Source organism: Schistocerca cancellata, chromosome 2, assembly GCF_023864275.1.
Source record: "Schistocerca cancellata isolate TAMUIC-IGC-003103 chromosome 2, iqSchCanc2.1, whole genome shotgun sequence".
In the NCBI taxonomy this organism is placed as follows: Eukaryota; Metazoa; Arthropoda; class Insecta; order Orthoptera; family Acrididae; genus Schistocerca; species Schistocerca cancellata.
The window spans coordinates 896734511-896760818 of record NC_064627.1 but is presented as its reverse complement, the minus strand read 5'-3'; positions in this window follow the sequence as shown (position 1 = coordinate 896760818).

Sequence of the window (26308 nt, the reverse complement as noted above, 5' to 3'; positions counted from 1 at the left end):
AAATGTACGTAAATGCACTAACAAAATGCCGGTCACGATCCATTTAGTACTGCGAATGACTAGCTGTTATCAGGAATAATAGAAAAGCTACTGTTCCGTGTTTGGAGAGTTTTGAACCACGTAATGTTGTTGCCTATCGTGCTTACCCATTAGTGAAGCTGCTAATAAAAACTTCGGTTCCTTATATTGTGTATCCCATAAGCCACTTCCGTAAGGATTAGTACTGCTATGGTTTACTAAAATTTCAGTTGCGTTTCTTTCCTAGATTCATACTACAAAATTTTTACGATCGCTCCACATACAGAATTAAGTTTATTTAGTTTTTGGTCTACGTCATGGTTATATTCGTAAGTGATATCGCATTCTAGATATTTAAAATGTTTCACTCTACCAAGATTTTACTATTCAAGATTATTTTAAATCTCAGTGGTAGTCTGCCTGATACACCAACGCTTTCGCTGTCCAAATCATTCTGCAGTTCATTTCGATCCTCTTCTGAATTCGCTAGATGGCATCGCCTGCAATCTAAGAGGGCTGTTACATAGATTGAGGGCAACAGCGGGCTTCTTTCGCGACCCCAGATATGACTTGGGTTTCACTCAATGATTTCCTGTCGTTTAATGCTAAATATGACATTTATGACTGGAAACTCATAGCTGACAAGGAACCCCTTGCGTCCGAGATCGCTAGTTCAGTCTCTAGTAAGACTCATTTGAAAGTGTTGTTCTATCAATTACGCCAGTAAAAATATTTGGGTGACAGAATATGAGATAACCTTCCATGGGATGCATGTACTATATTTCACAAAATGGACGTCGTCGACACTGCAGCAATGTGTGCACCATGAACATCGAATGAAAAATGGTTAAGCACAGTGATCACAAAGGTTCGTACTATCAATATCGAAAGTGAACTTCTTGTGAGTTACAAGTTGTGTAGGACTTTCAGCTAGGTATCCACTCTTGAAGAATGCATGTAGAATCATAGTGGCGCAGCGAGAAATTGAGAACTGATGGAATGTGATGGCATGCTACCGAATGCGAACCGATCTGTCGTGGAGCTTATAGTGACACTGGCTATCCTTGAAGGTGTAGCTGCAAATAGTGCAATATTATGTTTTATAGGCTCGGAAAAAAACAAAAATCCAGAGGCTGGACTTGTCCAGTGGGTCCAGGTGGTATGAACTGGAATGTCACACAGTTTTCAGGATAGTTTGCCCTAAAAGAATACAATTTCTATTCGCAGACCAAGTAGAAGCAATTTATTTTGACCAACTATTGTCCAAAAGCGGAGCTCAACCATAGTTCTATTTCTCTTGCGCCCATTTTCCTACTGTTACTTGCTGTGATGTAAATATTCCCTACTGCACTTCCAATATAATGTACGTTAAAAGGAATCGTAGCGGGCAGAGCACCTAAAACTACTCGCAGCACAATTAACAACTTTCCAGCCAATTTACCACCTCTGTTGCTTGCTGTGACACAAATATTCCCTACCGTCCTTGCAAGGTCACGCACACTGGAAGTACTTGTAGGGGGTAGAGCATCTTCTCGCCACATAATAAATAACTTTCCAGCCAGTTAACCATTCAGATTAACAATCATAATTGCGTGCCAGTGGATTGAGGTAGTGATGTTAGCTGATCTTGACACAATTATTCCAGTATATCTAATTTCCAAGGTTCCTTTCATAAGCACTTCCTCCTCAAATCCCGATTGCCCGGAGTTAAAAACAAATTCCTTACGAACGATGGGAAAAGTTTGTCTATTTCATCTACAAATTTTCAGGCCGATTTCACAGTCTGCTGTGTCCGTCCCCGGTAGCTGAGTGGTCAACGCGACAGAATGTCAATCCTTAGGGCCCGGGTTCGATTCTCAGCTGGATCGCAGATTTTCTCCGCTCAGGGACTGGGTGTTGTGTTGTCATCATCATTTCATTCCCATCGACGCGCAGGTCGCCGAAGTGGCGTCGAATCGAAAGATTGCACCCGACGAACGGTCTACCTGACGGGACGCCCAAGTCACACGACATTTACATTTTTGCAGTTAGCTGTGAATCGCCAAGTTAACGCTTTGTTTGAAATTTCGTTATCTTACGTCTTCCAATTCTGTACCACGGTTTGAAGTTATGCAGCAACCCACTGCTTGCCTTGAAATCACTGCATTCTATGTCACGCGCAATTTGATATGCATAAAGTAGGAGTTCACTATCATTACATCTACATCTACATATCTACATCCATACTCCGCAAGCCACCTGACGGTGTGTGGCAGAGGGTACTTTGAGTACTTCTATCGGTTCTCCCTTCTATTCCAGTCTCGTATTGTTCGTGGAAAGAAAGATTGTCGGTATGCCTCCGTGTGGGCTCTAATCTCTCTGATTTTATCCTCATGTTCTCTTCGCGAGATGTATGTAGGAAGGAGTAATATACTGCTTAATTGCATAGAGCAACCTTGAAACTAGTTTTTATAGCAAGTCCGCCTTGTCCTCCCTTGAATATCCGTAGTTTTTCTTGTGCACTACACGGTCATAAGCTGTGTATTTATTCGTAATCTGTTCATAGTTGTTTTTTTACTGTCCTGCACATGATCTTCCATGTAGGTAATTATGTTTAGTACCCACTCCTTGAGCTACGATTGTCCTTTACTACGTTTCACTCGAGACGGGATTTGTTGCTCCCTGTTCAAAAATGGCTCTGAGCACTATGCGACTTAAATTCTGAGGTCATCAGTCGCCTAGAACTTATAACTAATTAAACCTAACTAACCTAAGGACATCACACACATCCATGCCCGAGGCAGGATTCGAACCTGCGACCGTAGCGGTCGCTCGGCTCCAGACTGTAGCGCCTAGAACCGCACGGCCACTCCGGCCGGCCTCCCTGTTCAACAAGGATGATGAACTACATGGCTTGAGACCAGTTTCAATGTCACTTTGCTTGTTAAAAACATACCGTCATCACTGTATTCCTCATGTCATTATCTGTATAGTCGAGCGTATGCAACATCACATATTCCATTGACTCATCCTGGAGAAATGCTCATATTTCGTCTGCCACTTCTTCGTGTGCCTGCAAAATTCCTTGGGTTCGTTTCTGACGAAATGTCAACTTCGGCGACGTTTGCTTTGTTTAGCGTTATCGTTGCTGTGCTTTTACATAAACATCACCAGCATTGTAGTACTGTTGACAGTTACTCGTCGACTAAAGCAGTTCAACTACACTCCGTAGCCTTATTCTGGGCTCAGTATTGGATACCTCCAGTCGCGCACCCTATTGCCATTAGCAGCCAATACCAGGTTGCATGACAGACAATACGTGGGGCGTCGAATGCCTTTAATGAACTCGCACGTAAGGGGTTCCTTGTTAGACGATGTTCCAAAATCTGCAATGAGATTAGCAGCCGCTTTAAAAACGGTGTTAAAAACCATGTGCAGATCTAGAAAAATGGAATCAACCTGAGATTTCCTGTCAAAAGCATTAATGTGAACAAAGAGCCAGTTGAAACTTCCTGGCAGATTAAAACCTTGTGCCGGACCCGGACTCGAAATTTTGCCTTTCACAGGAAAGTGCTCACCAACTGAGCTACCCGGGCACGTTGGCAGAGCAGTAGCCCGCGAAAGGCAAAAGTTCAAGCTCTGCACACAGTTATAATTTGCTAGTCAGTTTCATATCAGCTGACACTCCGCTGCAGAGTGAAAATTCATTCTGGAGAAAGACAAATGCATCTCACAAGAACGAACCTGTGAAGAAATACGATGCTCTTCTTAGGATCTTCTCTATTTTGTCTTTCAGGACGATGAGGAATACTCATCCATCGATCGAACGAGCCGGCCGGAGTGGCCGTGCGGTTCTAGGCGCTACAGTCTGGAGCCGAGCGACCGCTACGATTGCAGGTTCGAATCCTGCCTCGGGCATGGATGTGTTTGATGTCCTTAGCTTAGTTAGGTTTAATTAGTTCTAAGTTCTAGGCGACTGATGACCTCAGAAGTTAAGTCGCATAGTCCTCAGAGCCATTTGAACCGTTTTGATCGAACGAGGATTTTGTTAATTGGCTGCTTCGTGGGTAGAATACACCTCTATGTAAACCGAATAAATCTTTATTACATTATAACATTACACGTCTGTTATACTGAAGTACTAAAACGTAGCCCTGAACAGGATCATAAATGTTGTCGGCAGAGTTTTTCTGTTTGAAACCACGCTTACTTGGTATTGTCTTCCCATACCTACGAAATACTTATGCCATTGATCTGTTAGATGCAGAATTTCTGAACCGACGGAAAAAGATCGCAACACCATAAAAAATTTAAAGTAGGGTAATGAAATTCCGGAATACGTTTGTCTAGGTAACATATTTAAGTGATTAACATTGCATGATCATAGGTTAATATGCCGTTGCAAACGTGAAATACAGGTACATTATTAACCGGTGTAGTGGCCGAAATGTTCAATGCAAGCATTGAAAGTGCACGCCGGATGTCAGTTTGTGGGATGGAGTCTCACGCTTGTTGCACTTGGTCGGTCAGTAAAGGGATGGTTAATAACGGTTGTGGATGACGCTGGAATTGTCGTCCGATGACGTCGCGTATGTGCTCTACTGGAGACAGATCTGGTGATCCAGCAAGCCAAGGTAACATGTCGACACGCTGTAGAGTATGTTGGGTTACAACAGAGGTATGTGGGCGACCGTTATCATATCGGAAAACACCCAAACACTCGCTGGAAAGGTATTAATGAATGGAAGCACAACACGTCGAATCGCAAGACTGACGTACAAATTTACTGTCAGGGTGCGTGGGTAACCCCGAGAGTGCTCCTGCTGCCTTACGAAATCGCACCACACACCGTAACACCAGGTGTAGGTCCAGGGTGCCTAGCATGCAGACAAGTTGGTCGCAGGCCCTAAACTGGCCTCCTTCTAATCACTACACAACCAACACTGTCACCGAGGCAGAATCAGCTTCAATCAGAAAATGCAACAGGTCTCCACCGTGCCCACCAATGAGATCATGCGTGACGCCAGTAAAGTCGCAAATGGCAGTGGTTTAGAATGACTGGAATGCACGCTAAAGGGCGTCTGGCTTGGAATTGTCTCCTTGAAGTAACCGATTTGCAGCAGTTCGTTGTACCACTGTGGTGTTAACTGCTGCTCATGTTGCTCTAACAAATCCCGAACACGATGGTCTTCCTTCTTGGTAATGCCATATGCCTGATGTTCCAGCGACTGTACATCCTCGTGACAACCAGTGCCAGTAATCACATACAGTGACTACATTGACGCCACGTCTTTCTGCGGTATAGCAGAACGAACATCCAGCTTCTCGTAGCGCATTACGTGACCTCGTCCAAACTCAGTGAGATGTTGATAATGGCGTCCATGTCACCTTAAAGGTGTTCTTCACTGACATCAAGTCACCACGTCCAATCTCAAATGTAATTAACCCTGACGATCGTTACAGATGTATTCACAGCAAACCAGATTTCTATTCTCGTAGTGGCGCTACTAGCACCACTCTTATGCGATTGGTGTCAAATTTGAAGAGATATCATCTTTCAGATGTAGAGAGACGCCTATCATCTTCCGTTTACGTCGCACAACTCCTTCTTGATGTTGCGATTTTCGTTCCTTCATTGTAAAAGTAAAAGCAAAAACTCAGTGTCGTTCCATGTATAATCCCAAAAGTGCCTTATATGTTCTTTCTCCCACATAAAAAATTTTAAAATCAGTTTATGTTGAGTTCTCACAGAATAAAGTGGTACCTGCAAAGAGATGCATTCTCATTCTGCGAACCGCGTGAGTCCCGTTGTTCTGAAGGGGCGATCGCCTCAGTTGTCTGGTCACTGCCGAACCGCACACTATGATCGTTGTTGTTGCCACCTGTTTACTATGTACTATGAGACCGCACTCTTCACACACGATAGTTACAGGCAAAGTTTTTCATCATCAGGCAGTGACATTAAGTTTTTAATGGAAGAAGCGAAGTAGGAAGCAAAAATCTCTTTAAAATCTCAGCTTGAGTGGGTAGCACTCACTGGAAACTTCAGAGAAGGAGGAGAAATTCTAGCTAGAGGTACTTCTGAAACACGTGGACGAGGAGAAGAAATGTTTTACTTCTATGTAAAATTCCCGACCACGTTATTAGTGGACTGATACCAAGTCACAAATGTCCTTTATTATAATCTGGCTGTATCGTACTATAAGTGACATTGTGAACTATGCTATATTTTTTACGACTTTCTGTTTTAAGAGATTTTCCTCTTGCAGTGCTGGTCGATGTTTTGCTTTAGCTAACCCTTTATATGTCAGACTAGTTCTGTTTCGGTACTCTACTGAGATGCTATTGACGTATGAACGTCTACGTATTTCGAACTCCAGTTTTAATCTGCTAGGAAACTTCATATTTCATTTTTCCCCCTACAACCACACTCTCACCCTACACGCCCATGGGTATGGTTATGCTATGTCTTCCTCAGGATGCCAAGTACATTTTTGGTGCTTTGTAAATAGGAAAACTTTGTTGTTTGATGTTTGTTTTTACGTGGAACACATTATAAAAAAAATTTATCTTCACGTAATTTGTAAAGTTTGATGTGGTAAAGTTCTTTTATGCTTGTAAATGTCAGAAAGGATGAAGCTTTTTAATTTCTTATTGTTTCGGTTTCTTTTAATACTAATGTTGCTGTTGACATTTAACGCTTTTACGTGCCAATGTGGCATACAACTGTGAAATACGAGCCGTAGAAGATGCTGCAGTGTTTTACTGTTCAGTGATTTTAAATAGTTGACTGTTTTTGGCAAAGGATTTAAAAAGAAATAATTTTATTGTTGACCTGTACAGTTTCACATTTAATGATTTTTCACGTGCCAACATGGCAACTTTGTAATACGCACCGCGTGTGGTGCTACTGTGTATTATTGGCCAGTAATTTTAAGTAATAGACTGTTTCTGGTAAATATTTTTAAAAAGTCTTAATTTTATTGTTGACTTGTACGGTTATTGGATGAATTGCTGTTGTCTTGATGTTTGGACAAAATTTTAATAAATAAAATAGTTTTCCTGAATCCTGATACGGCGCCCCTACGACAGCAGAAGGAGTAAACTGCCAGTAAACGGTATGCACTACTGTAAATGTTCACTGCACATTTTTGATATTTTCGGTAGTACCATTTTTGACTATGTTAGGTAAACTTTGAAACGATATGTTCTGTGGTTTTGGCATATGCTTAAAATTTGATAATAACTGTATGATACATGAGTGTACATTTGGTCTTCTGACCTGTAGAATGATTTGAAAATGGGTCTCGGCCTGCAACTTGACACTGTATTAATCAAAAGTAAAAATTTGCAGCTCAGACTGGTTTTCCGTTCTGCTGCCTAACAGAAGTTGCTGACCCAAGCTAATCCATCATCCTGGAAGTTCGTAAATATTTCTAATTCTTGTTCGTACTAACATAACGTTCGCAGCCTAGCCAACTGCAGTTTACAAGTTACGCGAGCTGTACGTTTGTGTACAGGCTTAAAGCATCTAACTGCTTCTATCACGCAGAGGTACTAACCATTAAAATTGCTACGCCAAGAAGAAATGCAGATGATAAACGGGTATTCAAATATATTATACTAGCAGTGACAATGTGATTACATTTTCACGCAATTTGGGTGCATAGATCCTGAGAAATCAGTATCCAGAACAACAACCTCTGGCCGTAATAACGGCCTTGATACACCTGAGCATTGAGTCAAACAGAGCTTGCATGGCGGGTACAGGTACAGCTGCCCATGCAACTTCAACACGATACCACAGTTCATCAAGAGTAGTGACTGGCGTATTGTCACGAGCCAGTTACACGGCTACCATTGATCAGACGTTTTCAATTGGTGAAAGATCTGGAGAATGTACTGGCAAGGGCAGCAGTCAAACATATTCTGTATCCAGAAAGGCCCGTACAGGACCTGCAACATGCGGTCGTGCATTATCCTGCTGAAATGTAGGGTTTCGCAGGGATCGAATGAAGGGTGGAGCCACGGGTCGTAACACACCTGAAATGTAACGTCCACTGTTCAAAGTACCGTCAATGCGAACAAGAGGTGACCGAGACGTGTTGTAAGTAGGCTGTTTAGATTTTTATATTGGTAACGTTACGTAGCGCTCTATATGAAAATCACTGGCTGTGCTGTGTGCAGTCTGTGGCTAGTTTGCACTGTTGTCTGCCACTGTAGTGTTGGGCAGCGGCAGCTGGATGTGAACAGCGCGTAGCGTTGAGCAGTTGGAGGTGAGCCGCCAGCAGTGGTGGATGTGGGGAGAGAGATGGCGGAGTTTTGTAATTTGTCATGAACTGCTATATATATTATGACTATTAAGGTAAATATATTGTTTGTTCTCTATTAATATCTTTCATTTGCTAACTATCCCTATCAGTAGTTAGTGCCTTCAGTAGTTTGAATCTTTTATTTAGCTGGCAGTAGTGGTGCTTGCTGTATTGCAGAAGTTCGAGTAACGAAGATTTTTGGTGAGGTAAGTGATTTGTGAAAGGTATAGGTTAATGTTAGTCAGGGCCATTCTTTTGCAGGGATCTTTGATAGATTGCGTTGCGCTAAAAATATTGTGTGTCAGTTTAAGCACAGTCTTGTATAATTGTTCTAAGGGGACGTTTCAGTGTTACCAATTGCACCCCATACCATCACGCCGGGTGATACGCCAGTATGGCGATGACGAATACACGCTTCCAATGTGCGTTCACCGCGATGTCGCCAAACACGGATGCGACTATCATGATGTTGAAAACAGAAACTGGATTCATCAGAAAAAACGACGTTGCGTCATTCGTGCACCCAGGTTCGTCGTTGAGTACACCATCGCAGGCGCTCCTGTCTGTGATGCAGCGTCAAGGGTAACCGCAGCCATGGTCTCCGAGCTGATAGACCATGCTGCTGCAAACATCAGCGAACTGTTCGAGCAGATGGTTGTCTCGCAAACGTCCCCGTCTGTTGACTCAGGAATCGAGACGTGGCTGCACGATCCGTTACAGCCATGCGGATAAGATGCATGTCATCTCGATTGCTAGTGATACGAGGCCGTTGGGATGCAGTACGGCGTTCCGTATTACCCTCCTGAACCCACCGATTCCATATTCTGCTAACAGTCATTGGATCTCGACCAACGCGAGCAGCAATGTCGCGATACGATAAACCGCAATCGCGATAGGCTACAATCCGACATTTATCAAAGTCGGAAACGTGATGGTACGCATTTCTCCTCCTTAGACGAGGCATCACAACAATGTTTCACCAGGCAACGCCGGTCAACTGCTGTTTGTGTATGAGAAATCGGTTGGAAACTTTCCTCATGTCAGCAGGTAGTAGGTGTCGCCACCGGCGCCAACCTTTTGTGAATGCTCTGAAAAGCTAACCATTCCCATATCACAGCATCTTCTTCCTGTCGGTTAAATTTCGCGTCTGTAGCGCGTCATCTTCGTGGTGCAGCAATTTTAATGGCCAGTAGTGTAGTCTACAACGGACTCTCCCACCACTACCCCTGTCTCCTCGTCTGCCGAGCAGTCTGGCCAAGCTGCTTCGCATTCAGTCCACATTTCATCTCCCGCTACTTTCGCGGGAAACATTTTTTTTGTATCACTAAGGTTTAACGGGTTACTCCATTGGTGTGGTTGTCTTATTTTACGTGAATGACGGCAGCGAAGAAGTTTCCGGTCTACAGAGAAGGCAGCAAGCGGCGACTGTAGCGGCAGCGTCAGGCGGACAGAGAGCGAGCTGCCTCGGAGCAGATGCGCGACACGTGTGCTTTCGCCGCCGGCAGGTGCGGGGCGCGTTTACGACCGGCGGACGGCCGCGCCGCCTGCCGCCCCCGCACGCCACCTGCGCGTGTGGTCCGGCATTAGCGCGGTCTGACCAAACCCTGACCGGCGCTCATTACCGCGGCTCCGGCCAGTGCTGGTAGGACGGGAACAGAGAGTACCTCTCATCGTCACAATAGCTGTTGAGCCACGTGAAAAAATAGTAGCGGCTGCGGCTCGGTAATGCGGAGACTCGCGACTCCACAGAGTGTCGTCCTGACACCGTACTACTCGTTACTGAACGTCCAATCAAGCCGCTGGCTTTGTATGGCACTGCATACCCTATATCAACATGTAAACGGTACAGAAATGCCCTAAGTAGCTGTTACTATAGTATCGTTACTGATCCCAAGGCAACAGTTACCAACCCCAATATTGTAAAAAATCGTTCAAATGGCTCTGAGCACTAAGGGACTTAACATCTGTGGTCATCAGTCCCCTAGAACTTAGATCTACTTAAACCTAACTAACCTAAGGACATCACACACATCCATGCCCGAGGCAGGATTCGAACCTGCGACCGTAGCAGCCGCTCGGTTCCGGACTGCGCGCCTAGAACCGCTAGACCACCGCGGCCGGCCCCAATATTGTATTGAACCGATCAACTGCGTTCATGTGCACGATGATGAAGTGATCTAACTAGTTATTCTGTAAATGGAGGCTGGAACGTTCCTTCTCTTACGTACCTGGAGCAGAGACGCACTGGCGTTACGTATCGATGTGCGGCGAGCGGAACAAACTGCACGCTATAGCGCTCAGCTTTTCCGGAACTGTTTATAGACTAAACATGATTAATTCTCTGTGCTGATACACTGTAAGTAGGCTGTTTAGGTTTTGATGTTGGTAACGCCACGTAGCGCTCTGTATGAAAATCGCTGACTGTGCTGTGTGCGGTCTGTGGCTGGTTGGCATTGTTGGAATATTCACTATTGTAGTGTTGGGCAGTTGGATGTCAACAGCGGGTAGCGTTGCGCAGTTGGCGGTGAGCCACCAACAGTGGTGGATGTGGGGAGAGAAATGGCAGAGTTTTGAGAGCGGACGAACTGGACGTGTGTCCGTCAGAAAAAAGAAATTTGTAAGACTGGATGTCATGAACTGATATATAACGACTTTTGCACACTATTAAGGTAAATACATTATTTGTTCTCTATCAAATCTTTCATTTCTTTCATTTGCTAACTATGCCTATCAGCAGTTAGTGCCTTCAGTAGTTAGAAACTTTTATTTAGCTGGCAGTATTGGCGCTCGCTGTGTTGCAGTAGTTCGAGTAACGAAGATTTTTGAGAGGGAAGTGATTAATGAAAGGTATGAAACGTATAGGTTATTGTTAGTCAAGGCCATTCTTTTGTAGGGATTAGTGAAAGTCAGACTGCGCTGCGCTAAAAAAAAAAAATTAAAAAAATTGTCAGTTTACTGTTGCTCAGAATAAGTAAAGAGAGAAATGTCTGAGTACGTTCAGTTTTGCTCAGCTGCTTGGAAAAACAAGAGGTTTATCAGCATTGCCATTTTTAAATTCATTCAAGCCGGCCGCTGTGGCCGAGTGGTTCTAGGCGCTTCAGTCCGGAACCGTGCTGCTGCTACGGTCGCAGGTTCGAATCCTGCCTCGGTCATGGATGTGTGTGATTTCCTTAGGTTAGTTAGGTTTAAGTAGTTCTCAGTCTAGGGGACTGGTGACCTCAGGTGTTAAGTCCCATAGTGCTTAAAGCCATTTGAACCATTTTTTTATACACATACACCATCAGTGTAAATAAGCGTCAACAGCATAACTTTGACCCCCGAGGCAGAGTTAAAACGTGCCAACTACTCCTATACCATCGGCTAACGCCATGTAGCAATCCGACTGCACTAGTGTGCAAACCTTAAAGGCCGAAAGTAGCTTTCGAATGACGTGTCACTGCAAAGTTACCCAGCTCGATGAAACCTGGACCATGCCTAGAAAGAACTATTACAGTACGCTACAGAAGGTAACTCTAAGAAATACGCGATGAAACGGAAAGTAATGACACTTTTATTGAAAGAAATAACTGTACTTCAGTCACTCCGATTTATGATGGTCTCCTGGTCATTATAAAGGGCGGGAAATGGTTGTTAATAGGCTGCATGATCACCACGAACGGCAATTCAAGCTCTGTGACTTGCTGCCATGCAGGCCAAAAAGCTGGTAAGGAATTTTGTGGTAGTGCGTTCCATTCCCCCATCGGCATGTGTGACAATTGCTGGATGATAGCTGGTGCATACGCCTCCCCAACGCAATACGTCTCCCCAACGCATCCCATACGTGCTCGATATTCGCCGAACATCTCGCTTCAAGAGCTCCTCAACCTTTGCATCCATAAAAATGAAGTCAGGGCCGAATGCTCCCCCCAAAAGAAGGACTACAATGTCACCTTAACATCGACTGATGAGTGCATGTTTTCAAAGATTTTACCTGGACCCCTGAAAACTATCTTATTCGACGATGCTGTACGTACCCCCGTATGGAGGTAAGTGACAGCAAATGCACCCAGGAACGTTCTCGAACATGATCGTTTCGGTCGTCCTGGTGTTATGTTGAGGAGAGTGGCATTGGTGTACTGACCTCCAAATCTCTAACACGGTACACACCGGTCATCGCTATTGTGATACTGTATTTCCTCCAAATGTGCATCTGTTCCGCGGTGAATTCAGCCCTGACTTAATTTTTAAGGATGACGGTATGTATATACATTTCGTTTGGCTTGAAGATACAGTGAGTTATTACAAAATACAATGGACACTTATTTGCATATTTACAAACATATACAGGTTTAGACGTCGATCTATGAGCAACATCAGTATTGTTACAGATGTATCCTCAATCTTCCACTTGTGCTTCCAAAACTGACATCTGACATGTTGGATTCTTATCCGGTCAAGTGATCTCCAGACTTTCCTGGGTTGGTTGAAACCAGGGGTTTGCTTCGTTGAGTCCGATATCAGTCCAGAACTGTCTGGGTTTCAAGACAGCCAGTCGCTGCGCAAGTTTCACTTATTGTAAACCGATCTTGAGCCAGCTTCATTCCTAGAATCCAAGAAGGGTTCCGAGATTTCAGCCTGAGACCTTCATGTAGACAGTCTTTATGTACTGGCAAGAGAGGGTTGTCACAGCACTTATGCCATTCTTTCTTCAGTGCTAATGTTCTTCGGAGATGAGGTGGAATGTTAGAAAGTACCGGTAGCCACGTAGCCACTTCTGAAGAGTAGGCTGGATGGTGCCTGATATAATCCTCATTGTTTCATTCAGCTGGACATCTACTTTCTTTGTATGGGTACTGTTAATCCATACCGGACTGCAGTATTGAGCTACTGAGTACACTAGGCCAAGTGCTGTAGTTGTGAGAGTAGATGCAGAGGGACCCCAGCCTGTTCCTGTGAGTTTGTGTAGGATATTGTTACGGCTTTTGATTTTAGCAGATGTTTTGCATAGATGTGCACTGTAGGTCAAGGATCGATCCAATATGACTCCTAGATATTTAGGGTGAGGATTGAACTTCAACAGATGGCCACGATATTGAACTATAGGAATATACAGGGTGTTTCAAAAATGACCGGTATATTTGAAACGGCAATAAAAAATAAACGAGCACCGATAGAAATACACCGTTTGTTGCAATATGCTTGGGACAACAGTACATTTTCAGGCGGACAAACTTTCGAAATTACAGTAGTTACAATTTTCAACAACAGATGGCGCTGCAAGTGATGTGAAAGATATAGATGACAACGCAGTCTGTGGGTGCGCCATTCTGTACGTCGTCTTTCTGCCGTAAGCGTGTGCTGTTCACAACGTGCAAGTGTGCTGTAGACAACATGGTTTATTCCTTAGAACAAAGGATTTTTCTGGTGTTGGAATTCCGCCGCCTAGAACACAGTGTTGTTGCAACAAGACGAAGTTTTCAACGGAGGTTTAATGTAACCAAAGGACCGAAAAGCGATACAATAAAGGATCTGTTTGAAAAATTTCAACGGACTGGGAACGTGACGGATGAACGTGCTGGAAAGGTAGGGCGACCGCGTACGGCAACCACAGAGGGCAACGCGCAGTTAGTGCAGCAGGTGATCCAACAGCGGCCTAGGGTTTCCGTTCGCCGTGTTGCAGCTGCGGTCCAAATGACGCCAACGTCCACGTATCGTCTCATGCGCCAGAGTTTACACCTCTATCCATACAAAATTCAAACGCGGCAACCCCTCAGCGCCGCTACCATTGCTGCACGAGAGACATTCGCTAACGATATAGTGCACAGGATTGATGACGGCGATATGCATGTGGGCAGCATTTGGTTTACTGACGAAGCTTATTTTTACCTAGACGGCTTCGTCAATAAACAGAACTGGCGCATATGGGGAACCGAAAAGCCCCATGTTGCAGTCCCATCGTCCCTGCATCCTCAAAAAGTACTGGTCTGGGCCGCCATTTCTTCCAAAGGAATCATTGGCCCATTTTTCAGATCCGAAACGATTACTGCATCACGCTATCTGGACATTCTTCGTGAATTTGTGGCGGTACAAACTGCCTTAGACGACACTGCGAACACCTCGTGGTTTATGCAAGATGGTGCCCGACCACATGGCACGGCCGACGTCTTTAATTTCCTGAATGAATATTTCGATGATCATGTGATTGCTTTGGGCTATCCGAAACATACAGGAGGCGGCGTGGATTGGCCTCCCTATTCGCCAGACATGAACCCCTGTGACTTCTTTCTGTGGGGACACTTGAAAGACCAGGTGTACCGCCAGAATCCAGAAACAATTGAACAGCTGAAGCAGTACATCTCATCTGCATGTGAAGCCATTCCGCCAGACACGTTGTCAAAGGTTTCGGGTAATTTCATTCAGAGACTACGCCATATTATTGCTAAGCATGGTGGATATGTGGAAAATATCGTACTATAGAGGTTCCCAGACCGCAGAGCCATCTGTTGTTGAAAATTGTAACTACTGTAATTTCGAAAGTTTGTCTGCCTGAAAATGTACTGTTGTCCCAAGCATATTGCAACAAACGGTGTATTTCTATCGCTGCTCGTTTAGTTTTTATTGCCGTTTCAAATATACCGGTCATTTTTGAAACACCCTGTAGTTGGCTTATATGTTGCTCACATGGGAGCTGCTGACCTCTGTGTTCGTTATGTTTGCTTTCAGTCTACAGGTTTTGAAGAACTTCTCGAGTCTCTGAAGATCTTCTGTGAGCGCGGTTTCTGCTAATGCGAAGTGATTGGACTGGGCTGTCTAAGCAAGGTCGTCAGCGTATATAAACTTTCTAGCAGTAGTAGCTGGTAAATCCACAGTGTATATGTTGAACAACAATGGGGCAAGGACCGATCCTTGTAGTAGTCCATCATTCAGTTTGTAAGGTCTGCTTACGTTGCCGTTAAGATGATGGCCAACGTGTTGTTCAGAAGGGTGGCACATATTTTGCAGGGGATTATTTCAAGGAATTTGATGATCATCGCTTTTCGCCACACTGTGTCGTATGCTGATGTCAGGTCCTAAAACCCTCTCTCTATGTGACTTCTTAGGGTCAGCACATGGTCAGTACAACTGCACTTTGGTCTGAAGCCAGATTGCTCTATTGATATGTTATCTAGGGTTGAAGCTGAGATTCTATTATATATTATTCTTTCCATCAGCTTATAGCAGACGCTCAGGAGGGCGATAGGCCCATCATCTTCAGCCCTATCTCAACTTTTCCCAGGTTTCAGTATTGCGACATTTTTAGCTCTTTTTGAGTATTGGAGGTAGCTGTCCATTGCGTAAGATGTTGTAAAATTTAGCAAGCCATTCAGTTGTTCGATGAACACAGTGTAATAGCAATTCGGATAAATACCATCTAGCCCAGCTGCTTTTCCTGATTTTACTTCCTTTAGCGCAGATGAAACCTCAACAGCCGTGATATCAAGTGAAAACTGAGAAACTGCTTCAGCCTGGGACATGTTTGACTTCAATTCTGACCGAAAACTTCGGATCCAGCAGCCAACGTTGCTGCTTTCTGGGCACCACCCATGGGTCACGAGTGAAGCAACGACGACACTGCACTACAGCGTCGAATTGCGCAAGTGGAAGAACTTTTTTAAAGAACGAATATTCAGTGAATGGACTGGGCTGCCCGTTCTCCCGACTTAAATCCTTTCGATAAAATATGGGCTGCAGTGGGTAGACGTATTGCAACACGTCCACGTGCACCGACGACCATCCAGCAGTTGTAAGCCACGTTGGTGGAGGAACGGAACCCCCTACGTCAAAAGCTCCTTACCAAGCTTGTAGCCAGCACGTGAGCACGTTGCAGAGCCGTCCGTGGTGATCGCACACCCTTTTAACAACCAATGTACTCCTTTTCTAGTGTCCGGAGGCGCATCATAAATCGTGGTGATTTCACTGTAATTATTGCCTTTGAATGAAACTGTCGTTTCGGTTCGTCTCATTGCGTATTACTTTCAGTTACCTTCTACGCTATACTTTTGCAGTTCTTTCGACGTATGATCCAAGTATCATCGAATTACGTTACTTGGCAGTGACTCGTCACGCGAAAGTTACTTTCGTAGCTAAGTTTGACACAGCAGTGTGAGACATGGTGGTCAAGGAAGGCAGGATTCGGTTACGATTGCGGACGGGGCCGTAACCAGTTACTGTTTGTTCCCTTTCGCAATTAGACAAATATATTTTAAAACGGTAATTCCAGACTCAGGAATAAATCAAGATATCACACATTATTAATGAGGGAATAAACAACTGTGTAATTAATAGTGCTTTCAGTGCGTTACAATTTACCAAATGAGCATAAAATACAGACACAGTTTGATTTAAAAAACAAGACAATGTGATCCTAATTAGAATTTTAAGGTAAGTAACCACAGTCTCGGCTGAAGGCCTTTAACGCCAAGACCGGAAATTATTAAAAATTTAACAAACATACTGTAAAACAGCAGTGCAATAGAGAAGGTTAATTTAAAAAGACAGGCAACTGATCACCAAACGGGTGAGACAAATGATGATAAACTTGGTGGCACAACCATTTAAACCTGCTGTAACGCCTAGAATGGCAATTATATAAAAAATTTAAAAACACATACAAAACAGCAAATACTACTTCAAAGGTTAATTTAAAAGCACAAGCAACTGATCACCAAACGGGTGAGACAAAATGGTGGAGTAAGCTTGGTAGCACAACCATTTAAACCTGCTGTAACGCCAAGAACAGAAATTATATAAAAATTTAAAAAAACGTACTGTAAAATAGCAAGTACAACAGCAAAGGTTAATTTAAAAGGACAAGCAACTGATCACCAAACAGGTGAGACAAAATGATGATAAACTTAGTAGCACAACCATTTAAACCTGCTGCAACGTCAAGAATGGCAATTATATGAAAAAATTTAGAAACATACAATAAAGCAACAAATAGAATAATAAAACACAAGGGCCAGTCACAGACGGTGCATCAGGAATCGACAACTGAGTAGGTCCGGCAAGAAACACTTTCGCGAGCTATGAGATAGGCAACCAAGAGTTGCATTCACTTGATAAGATGGTAACTCAGAGTAGTGGCAGTCTAACGAACGTCTAATGATAATCTTGCTGAGGCTACCGGATGTCCAACAAACCAAATGCGAAATGTAAGAATACGCCAAAGCCGGAAACAGCAGTCTGGACTCCGCCCGCAGAATACAGTGCTTAGAGCGCCCGGAACGAGAAAGGAATCACTACCACCAGAGTAGAAGAATCGCCAACCAACCTGCAATCAAGAAACCTGTCACTACTACACGCCTCACCAGACAGCAGGGGCAAGGCGAGGAAACGTACACTGCCGTTACATTACCCTGACCCCCAGGGCAAGTAACTGGGTCGTTAGCGACCACGAGGCAGAAAAAATACCGCTGTTTGAACTTAACGAATACTAACAAACTGAACGCCATAAATAGTAATTAGAAGTCCATGAAAGCTAATCGGATCCGCCTTCCCCAAGCACTCCACTAGCTGCTCTTCGCCTCGGCAACACTACGAGCAGCAACACAAACCCAAGTCACTGGAGAATCGCGACATCTCGCAGTGGTGGAGGTTTCTCAACTTGAATCCAAATGCACTCAGAGCTTGCAGGATCCGGTTTACGACGAGGTCGTACACCCTCGTGACCACAGGCCTCCGATCCGGCAGTCTATGCGCGCCACCAGGGGTCCCGGCGTGTTCTCGCACTGTGCGGACCTGGCTCCTCCTGAGTCCCCAACCGAACTGCACACTGACACGACCCAGAAGATCAACAACGTCGCCCCAAAGATAGAGCCACAGTTACTACGAACTATAACCGCCGCTGCTGCCACTAGCGGACAGGCAACGCTTGCGAAACCAAGTGGCGCCAGTCAACATGAGAAGAAGACAAACTACCGCAACCATGTCAGCTAAACGATCCGGTCTGGCCTCCTACAGAGGACGGAAATCTACAAACAGCACCAACGCGAGCCGCAGCACGGCTCACAGTGTACTTTTAAAAACTCTCAGATCGGATCACTGGGTTGGCAAACGAGCAACGCAAACAGTCGCTGCACCGTTACCAACCGGTTCTTAGCACCTTCTCCATAAACAAAACAGGACAATAGTCCAAATTCAAAAACGTGTACAGAAAATTATATATAAGTTTCCACTGGAGCGAATGAATTTTTCTGTCTTATTTGAGACATCGCCAAGTCCTCCTCATCGTTATCAAACACTACACCCAGGCCGGCCGCGGTGGTCTAGCGGTTCTGGCGCTGCAGTCCGGAACCGCGGGACTGCTACGGTCGCAGGTTCGAATCCTGCCTCGGGCATGGGTGTGTGTGATGTCCTTAGGTTAGTTAGGTTTAAGTAGTTCTAAGTTCTAGGGAACTTATGACCTAAGATGTTGAGTCCCATAGTGCTCAGAGCCATTTGAACCACTACACCCAGTTAGCTCAGTCCACACGTTCTGATAAGAGACTTCTGTCCATCTACTGCTCTCGCTCCATATGTTGCACCGTTCCTCACAAAACAACTGAGCCCTACTCAATGCGTGGAAATGTACCTAACAACTCTTTCAATTTTCCGAAGCAGAAGAATAATATCATTGATCACTGAGGGTTAACACTCCCGAACTCATATACACAATACTGTTAAAATTACAGCTGTGTGCCGTAGGGTCCATAACTCTCTTTCCACCCTCCCGAGGACTGTCGGCTGACTCCTCGTTTCATCACCTCCTAAATTCAGACATTTGGCCTGCGAGCGTCAGGTATTTCCAGCTAACGTTAACTGTACTTGTTAGAAGTTACTGCTTCCTGCCAATACTTTCAGATGTTTCCTTCCCAAAGAGTGTTAGGAACCTACGCCCTTGAAACAGCATGTTTTCATTTAACCGCTTTAAGGAAAGAACAAACTCTAGACTGGAGAACAGACTCTGGCCCCAGGAAACCGGGAAATCGGTGCTGGCATTCACAATAGCGGCCAGCTACGCGATAGGCGCGTCCACGAAGCAAGGCCAATACATATACACGTAATTTGAGACACTTTAGTTTCACAGAAACATCGATCCGAAAAGAAAGTCAAAGGTGAAACTGCTGTCGAACAAATGTAGTGTTATGCCGGCGTGGAACAGCGCCGGAATCATTCAACGTGGCCGCGATAGATATTCCCGGCACATTTAAATACTCGCAGTTTGCTGTTACCTGATGAATACATTCGTCTCGCGCCGTACGACTATCAGCAAACTGACCCTGCTTGCCGACGGGTTTTCAGCTCACGACGACTTTCACTGTTCGAACGAGTTTCGTTTCGAGCGGAATTCCCTTCGTAAATACCATCGCCTGTGAACCATGTGCTCCGTGTCACTGCAGTCTTCAATATTTTGATTTCACAGCTCAATACCAGAGCTGGCTACGGGGGGTCTACTCTTCGGTGTTTCTGTAGCAAGGAAGCGCATGTTAAACGCCTAGTGACGTGCTGGAGAGGAAAAAGGAAAGGAATAAAAACACGCTTATGATGGCGAAATGATGGCCAAAACTGATTTGAGAGTTTCCATAGCGGCAGGAGGATACGGAACACTAAAAATGTCATAGTTGTCACGTAGTAAACAGAGGCGAGCAGCTGACAAGCTGAATGAAACAACACAGCGTGTTAACAGTGTTGTGAGATTTAAGGGATACTGAGAATAAGGCAGAGAAAAATTCGCTGATGACGGCGAAATTTCAGCCGAAAATAGTTTGGAGATAATAAATTAAGCGTTAACACCAAGGTGAATATACATATCCCACAACATATATTTGGGACATATGAAAATGCCAATGGCTCAAAAATAAACAATTTCTTCAAACTATCCGTGATAATAGTATTAATTTATTTCATGAAAATTTTTTCCAAAATTGTGTGTAACTGCTTTGTGTGCTAAAATGCCTATATTTATTTTATGAAAGCATAATTGCAAAAATGAAATTACCGTATGACATTGATGACCGGGAGGCTCCAACGTGGGGAAGTTGGGCCGCCGAGTGCGAGTCTTGTTGCAGTCGACGCCACATTGGGCGACTCGAGTGCCGGCGATGAGGATGAAATTATGATGAGGACAGCAGAAAATCTCCAACCCGGCCGAAATCGAACCCGGGCCGCTGCATGAGAGGGAAGCACGTTACCACTCAGCTAAGCAGCGCACAATTGCAAGTTTGTGCAAATTAAAATATTACAGCAAAATAAAAGGTCTTTCATTTGGACTTACCGCACTCTGACCCGTGCTCATTCATATCTTCGGCAGTCCTCGACGCTTCCTTGTAGGCCTCTTGACCTAATTTTCCCAACAAATAAAAACCCAAAGTTGTTAAGTCAATGACTGCGATGGCCATTTATTGTTCCCGAACGACCGATTTGACTATCTCCAACTGCAGAATCGACTGGACATCCATCAGGTTGGTACCAAATGATTTTAAAACATTTGTATTTTATTTCGGGTCCCTATAATTATTTGCTATACTATCTAGTTTGTTATAACAGTTGAAGTATAGCCTACTCCCACTATCCTATTCTTGGATAACAGAACATTTTATTAGCGACTGTTACAAACACCGTTCTCTTTTATTAAATAGGTTTGCTACCAAAATGCCGGCATCACTTACTGTCTGTCAGAAGTAAGCGCAACTTGCACGCTCTGTCTTAATCATATCACACAACAAGATAAACAAATTACAGGCCTCAGGTTAAAAGGAACATATTAATTAATACTAAGAAATGAAAATGAAATTGTTATACTTGCTTGTTTGATGATTCGTGATAGCAAACGACGCGAGAAATAATACGGCATGACATTCAATGTAACTACTAGACGAACATCAACCGTGTTCTGTTCTGTTTTAGCTACCTGTATGAAATAATAAATGATATTGCAGTGCTATTCAGTTTAAATGGTTTTCGTTAAAGTTGTATTTTTTACGTAACATAACCTTCTATAGTTGATGAGTTATTATTTTACGTTTAGTTATGTAAGTAGGCTGTTTATGTTATCTTATTGGCAACGTTACGTAGCGCTCTGTATGAAAATCACTGGCTGTGCTGTGTGCAGTCTGTGGCTAGTTTGCATTGTTGTCTGCCATTGTAGTGTTGGGCAGCGGCAGCTGGATGTGAACAGCGCGTAGCGTTGCGCAGTTGGAGGTGAGCCGCCAGCAATGGTGGATGTGGGGAGAGAGATTGCGGAGTTTTGAAATTTGTTATACTGGATATCATGAACTGCTATATATATTATGACTATTAGGGTAAATACATTGTTTGTTCTCTATTAAAATCTTTCATATGTAAGTAGGCTGTTTATGTTTTCTTATTGGCAACGTTACGTAGCGCTCTGTATGAAAATCACTGGCTGTGCTGTGTGGAGTCTGTGGCTAGTTTGCATTGTCGTCTGCCATTGTAGTGTTGGGCAGCGGCAGCTGGATGTGAACAGCGCGTAGCGTTGCGCAGTTGGAGGTGAGCCGCCAGCAGTGGTGGATGTGGGGAGAGAGATTGCGGAGTTTTGAAATTTGTTATACTGGATATTATGAACTGCTATATATATTATGACTATTAAGGTAAATACATTGTTTGTTCTCTATTAAAATCTTTCATTTGCTAACTATGCCTATCAGTAGTTAGTGCCTTCCGTAGTTTGAATCTTTTATTTAGCTGGCAGTAGTGGCGCTCGCTGTATTGCAGTAGCTTGAGTAACGAAGATTTTTGTGAGGTAAGTGATTTGTGAAAGGGAATAGGTTAATGTTAGTCAGGGCAATTCTTTTGTAGGGATTTTTGAAAGTCAGATTGCGTTGCGCAAAAAAAAATATTGTGTGTCAGTTTAAGCACAGTCATGTATAAATTATTCTAAGGGGACGTTTCAGTTACAAATGAGTTCTTAATCGAAAGGGCTTAGCATTCATTCGTTTACTGGTTTAATTGTCTTTTTAATTCAGTAACTGTCAAGTTCATACTCGAAAATGAACAAGGACTTACGAAATTCTCAAGATCGGCAGTGTCTTTTTTTGTGACCGCTGAATTTCCTTAAAGACGAGAAAAATGTTAGAGAGGACATGTCTTGGAGTGATGTTGCCTCGTTGACGCTGCACTAAAATCTGCGACCGCTCCTGAAAGAAAATAAAATGGACGATCTTGGTAATGGGGTACCGGTTGAGTTTTGTATAAGTAAAGGAAAGATTAAAATTCAGTTTTATGAAATTCTGTGCTGGGAGTCCACCGTTAGACATTGCGGAAAGTCTTAACAATCACGGAATTTCACGTCCAATCAGAAAAAATACTGTTGATACACTACGTGTTTCTTCCAAATTTGCCGTAACAGAGCGTGCGCATTCATTTTAGCCAATATACATAACACGTAAAATGCCCGAATGACCCATACAACAAGCAGCTTCTATCTTTTCAAGCTTTTCTACACGTACAATGTCTAATAATCAAAATATTTCTCCTTAATACATGTAACCTCCCCCTCACTTATCGACCTTAATGACAGTGAAGAATTAAACCGCGTGTACCTAATGAAAATTTGGGAAAAGCAATCGTCACCGAAGTTAATTTGTCGGTAAAGAGGGAGGAAAGGGTTACATCTAAATGAAAGGAAAAATGCTAATGAAACTGGTGGAAATTAATTTTGAAATAGGGGTAAAGTTAATAAAGAAAGTAAATGTGCGGCCGTTACGTTAACAATCAACTAGCGGTAATTAGATATTTGAGATTTGGGGGAAATTACGGTCGCCAGTCCTAAGGACAATTACTATAGTAACTGAAAAAGAAAGGTTATTACACATATAATCAGCACTAGAAGCATGGCAACTGAAGGTTGACATGTGTAGTGTGAAAACTGAAAGTTTGTCAGAAGTAATAAATTTCGCTACACTCCGACTTAATTTAGCAAAAGAATTAATAAAACAGGAAAATCGAAAGTTAATTTAGTGACTGAAGTTAATAGTGAGATTTCTTTCTGAAGCACATCGAAATTCAGTAAAATACGGTTAGTCTTGGACTACCTCAACAATCATTTCAAAAGCTACTTGAATCTACGCAATTTAGAAATAAGAGATTTAACTTTGAACTTGAATTAAATGATTCTGAACAATTAACAATAGTAAAATTTAGTACGTACCAAGCTGAGCTGCAGTCACAGGTAAGCTAAAATACGGTAACAAAACTCGCACTCTTAATTCGTGCTTGAGTAATCTAAATATTGTAGCCAGCTATGAATGCCTTAACTGAACTTTGAAATTAAAGCAGTGAAAACGAATTATCCATATTACTTTAATGCTGGCGTTTGAATTTCAACGACACTCGGGTTCATTTCGGAAAAGGAAGGGACTCTGCTTGGCAATGCAATTGGGACAATGAGCAACAAACGTTCATGCTAAGTTGCTGTAATTATAGTGACGAAAATGGAACAGTTTGAAAAGCTGAGGTCTGCCATACAGTTCTAAAACTTTACGAGCGTCCAGTCTTCCTTGTCGGTTGATTGACGGTTTGAAGCCGTCGGCCGAGGAGGTGGCGACGGTCACTCATTGTCGGCCGTCGCTGTTGCAAAAGCTGGATGTTGGCGCGCCTTCTTCTCGACACGGTCACCAGACGAAACGGGCTCTTGATGTGCGCTAGTTAATGTTTCCCGTCCGCGACACCATGTCAGAAACTATCATCGCGAGTCGAGCGCAATTACATGCTGCCAAACCCCGAAAGCGCGGCAACTCGCGGGAGCGTCACACAACCACCTGCTCCACTCGCTACTCCAGCCAGACTCTCCCTCTCTCAGCCCGCGCTCCACGCGACAGAGTTAACACTACCAAAGATCCTAAACACTTGGGTTCTCCACACGACCTATCGATGTAATCGTTCGATAGCAGTTTTCCCTAGGCAAGACCCAGCGTAAAAATACAAATAGTATTTACGAAACAAACCAATTATACATCGACATAAATGCATAAATATATATATATATATATACAAATAGTAAAACAATTACAATATACGAAGACACAGAAATGTTATATATTCAGGTAACAAAAATAAGGAAAACAAATTTATAGTACAATAAATGGAAATAGAAGGATATGCATTTCCGGCGTTACATACACCCTTAAAGGAAAAAATCAGTTTGATACATTTCAGCATGAAATGAACACAGTTCACAGTATTGTCGGGAATTCCTACTTATTAACCTTTAATCTATCTCACAGTTCAGACACTGGATCGTAATCTTTCAGTAACCTTCAGATATAACACAGCTGTAACCTCAACTTACTTAATAATGAGGCGTGGAAAACTGTTGTTCCACAACGTCCACCTCGTCTTTATTTTGCCAAGCAAAATCAGAAAGATTTTCGCAGAACTACTTCCGAAACAACTCACAGTCCAAGCTCATACCAGCTACGAAAGTCTCTAACAATTAAATTAAAATCTTCACATATAACGTCAGTGGCAGTCGCGTACATCCTTTTAACGGCACAAAAACTCACTTTCTCTTGTTCCACCGATAAAATCTCCTCAATATTGATAATATTTTCTTGAAATAAAATATATCCTTAGATAACCAAAGCATTACCTTACATAAAGAATAATAATTTCAGATGTTATAATTACAGCTTAGATAGTATTTTACATATGTGAAAAACAGAATGTACTTGTAATTTTACAGTTTGCTAGAAAACATACACTATCAAAATAAACGATACTTGACACAAAAAATTTGAAGAATGAAAAAAAAAAGATTGTACATACAGATGAACACAAGTATGTTAATAAAAATTCCGTTTAAATTTATTTTCCAACACCTGCGGCGTCATGTCTGTAAGGAACTGTAAGAATTTTTGACTCCTTTAGGATCACAACGACAAAACTGGGGCCAAAGATACGAATCTTGAGAAACTTGCATCACACGTGGTTTATGCATTTCTTTCAGTCAGGGTGGATTTTCGACTGACAAAACGATACAAAATCATGCTTAGATCACTGCATCACCCTGAACTTTTCATAGAGACTATTTTGCAAACTGTAAGCGATTATGAAAGTCATTCACCAGGAGAGAAATACGTATGACAAATGCAGTGAATGTGTTGTAAAGTAGTTTCCGCAGAACTCTCCTTCGGTTGACACCACTTGCACATTCAGGACGCCATGTAGCGGCATGTGAATTGTGGGATACCGCTGTTAAAAAAATGTCGCATTACTCTCATAGTTTACTGTTCTTTTTCGTTGGCAGTTTTTATTCTTCGCACTTACAGTTCCATGAAACATTTTTGTGCTGTGTGAGGATGTCTCTCAGCATTGAACTGCAATGCTTCTCTGACACTTTGGCGACATTCACCATAGTAGAAAGCCCGTTCAGCTTTTCTGGTCTTACCGTACATTGTGAATAACTTCACAAGCAAGTTGTCTGATCGCTACAACAGCAGTGGTACGACTGCTGGGAATCATGGGCACAGGTAAAAATAGAAACCGTCCTTGAGTTACGAGTTTGTGTACATGTTGAAACGTCCCCTTTGAAACATTATGAAATACTGTGCTGGTAAACTTCTACGTTATTTGATACAAAGACAGATGAGTAACACTGAACGTACTCGGACAGTTCTCTCTCTACTTATTCTGATCATCACTAAACTGACACACAATATTTTTTTAATGCAACGCAACCAGACTTTCAAAAATCCCTACAAAAGAGTGGCCCTGACTAACAATAACCTATACCTTTCATGAATCACTTACCTCACAAAAATCTTCGTTATTCGAACTACTGCAATACAGCGAGCACCAATACTGCCAGCTAAATAAAAGGTTCTAACTACTGAAGGCACTAACTACTGATAGGCATAGTTAGCAAATGAAAAATTTTGATAGAGAACAAACATTGTATTTACCTTAATAATGTTCAAAAGTCATAATGTATATATCTATCAACTCATGGCATCAATCTTTACAAATTTCCTTTTTTTTGG